Below are 279 nucleotides of genomic sequence, written 5' to 3'. Positions count from 1 at the left end.
ATATATATATATATATATATATATATATATATATATATATATATATAACAAAGGCACAGACCTTAAGTGTATACAGTTCCACCCATTTTTACCTACGCGCCCCTGGGCCGAGCCCCGCGACAGGGTCTTGGGAAGCCACAGGCGTGGGCTCCCCAGGTCTCAGGTGCACTCCCCCGCCCTGGCTACGTGCCCTGGTCAGCCGCCCGGCCCGCAGGTGCCACCCGCCTGCCCCGCCGGCTGAGGTTGGGCTGCCTGCGCGGGCGCTCGTCCCGGGGCGCG

This window comes from Neomonachus schauinslandi, chromosome 15, assembly GCF_002201575.2.
Source record: "Neomonachus schauinslandi chromosome 15, ASM220157v2, whole genome shotgun sequence".
Classification (NCBI taxonomy): Eukaryota; Metazoa; Chordata; class Mammalia; order Carnivora; family Phocidae; genus Neomonachus; species Neomonachus schauinslandi.
This window is presented reverse-complemented; position numbering follows the sequence as displayed.